Below are 2,796 nucleotides of genomic sequence, written 5' to 3'. Positions count from 1 at the left end.
TAACTGAAGAAAAGTGCAACCCCAACACCATTCTAGAGAGATTCATGGGTGACAGTTTTAATGTGAGTACAGAAATAGTGGTAACCTAGCCATTAGGCACCATACATATTCCAAGAGATGTGGCTTGTTGAGACTGACTTAATTTCGTAGATTTTTTTTTTTTTTTTTGTTGTTGTATGTTCATATTAAAATAAACTTGACAGTGCTTTATTTATGCTTTACATTTAAAACATGCCTCAGATGAATTATAGCTATGGCATAACTAGGGAAATTAGGTACTGTGTAAATGAAGTGGAAAGAACTGAATAAAATTGGTCTGTCAAAAAAAAAAAAAAAAAACTGCTTTCAATCAATACATTTAGGCATGCTTTGTTTTAATGCCCAATACTTTATTGGAGACTCGGCTATTAGTACATCATCATATTCACTTACATTTGACTCATTCCATGTGTAAAGGGATGCCTGGCCAAACTGAACCCTTAGATTAAGACTTGAATGTGGCGTGAATTTTAGGTATATTCTTGCATGGGTACTTATTTGTCACTGCGTCTCAGCCTAATGGTCTGCCAAAGGCTTAAGGGTCATTAAACAAGACTCCACCATGTTACAGCAGTTTGGAACTGTAGAATGTGTGTTGCAGTAATTTAATAAATTTAATCTAGCACAGGACAACAGGCAGGAGTGGATCCCATGACTTCACAGTACCAGACCAGATGGTCTATTTACCTTAGGTGGGTGCTGCACAAGGAAAATATTAAAGGTACCTGCTGGCTGTGGCTCAGTGTTGTTCTCGTTTTGAGCATGAATTTGGTTTCTGGCCACTGCCTGCAAGTATTCTTGGATCATTTCGATAATGCAAGAATACTTGTGTGTACTAAGCCTTGGGTAATTTTGGCTAACTGGGGTTCCACAATGTGCACCCAAGCACATTGTGGAACCCCAGTTAGCCAAAATTAATTTGCAGCCATTAGCTACGGTGTCTCCATAGCCTCTGTGTTCTTTTGGACATTAAAACCCTTCAATTAGAATTCTATAGGTGCAGGAATTAAACATCTAAACGTCATTTTTATTGGCATCTTACAGTAGCAACAGGAGTAGGAAACATTGCAGCAACATTTTGGCAACGCTTTGGTCCAGTGGTCCGAGCTTCACTGCAAGGAGCCTTTGTAGTTTTCTGACATTCTGCTGAAGGCAAGCTCATTCAATATACAGACTAAGAGGATATTAAGCTTAAAATATTTTGTTGTACGCTAATATAGCTGAGGACCCGAGTGGACAAGCAGGATTTTGTTTATACACTGTACCAACAGAGTGGCAACCAGTATTATTGTTGGGGTATGTGCACTCTTGGCTATTTTAATTGGAACACTGCAAGGCTCACAGCTCGTGACTAGAAAAAAATTTTTTTTTTCACTATTCCTATTTTTTTATCTTTTTTTCTTTTACCTATTTCAGCAAAAATGTATTGATATGGTGGCCATTGTTGTCCGCTGCTGACTATACTACTAGGATAGAACTCGTGGAATGAAACATGTCAATTTAGGGCTAACAACTGCACCGTCTTGTTTCCACTGTCTCGAGTTAGTATAACACTCCTGACAAACGGCATTTGAACTAAGGGACATCTACTGAAAAGGCGTTCACATAGGTGACACACGACAAAGTAGCATCTCCTTTCTGGTAAGGGTCATTTGCAGAAAGAGAGATATCTGAACTACTTTATGGGCGTAAAGGTGTAGCCTCATGCACAGCCCCTCAACAACACAAATGTTGAAACACTTTGTAGTCTTGGTAATAAATTATTTGCTTCCAAAAATGTTTCCTGTGGTTAGCAGATGTCTAATTTCTCTCGCAGTGAACTTTGATTGCAGCCATACTTTCAAACGCATGCATGCAACTGGCCCCGTCGCAGATGTAGCCACCATACTCACCGTGGGCTGCTTCATTCGCGTGTTTTTCTGGCTATCTAGGTTCGTTGGCGCAGCATTACAATGAACTGGAATACATGAGCAGAGCATGCTCATGTATTCCATGCATGCTCATGAATACATGCTGCACGCCATGTGTTATCGCACAAAGTGGTGCTCATAGAGGCAGTGTTGTCATTGCGAACTATTGAATGCATCTAGCAAACCGTAGCTCTACCCACGGACGGTCTGGAGCGTGCGTCTGGTCAGATGCCTGACGCATGTTCTTACACTTCGATCAGCGTTTCTACAACCTTTAGTGATCAAAGAGTAGTGAGGTCGCATTGCACTCTTGAGTAATTACACTTATTCGGTGTTCTACTTTCAAATTTTCCTGTCTGGTTTCGCTCCACGAGTACAGTTCTGTGTATTACGAGAAATTGTTTTCTTTGTGTGGAGATTTCACTTACAGATGAGCACATAGTCGATTTGAGACTGACCTTCCGCAGAAGCTTGGTTAGCGGTGTGATCTTGTAGCTTGCGCAATGTCCTGATTTATTGCTAGAAATACTGGACAATGCATGTGAAGGCTCCAGCATCATAACAATGTGCACGACTAGGCCAGCTTGCTTGCAGAGAGGTTCTGAACTGAGCACAATAGTCTGGTATTGAGGGGGCTAGTCGATGTTCTCCAACCGGACAAACATTTCAAGAATGGGCACCTATGGCCAACATTCATCTCCCCAAATCTACATATTTTTTTATTTGCGTGGTCTAACCTAGCATAGTTGTAAACCACCAGCAAGGCACATATTTTGTGTATATCAGCTTTCTATTACTCTCAGTACTTTAGTTAAAATTGCAATTTGTTCCTGTCATTCGTGCTTCT

This window comes from Dermacentor silvarum, chromosome 1 (assembly GCF_013339745.2).
Source record: "Dermacentor silvarum isolate Dsil-2018 chromosome 1, BIME_Dsil_1.4, whole genome shotgun sequence".
NCBI lineage: Eukaryota > Metazoa > Arthropoda > Arachnida > Ixodida > Ixodidae > Dermacentor > Dermacentor silvarum.
Note: the sequence above shows the minus strand (reverse complement) of the source record.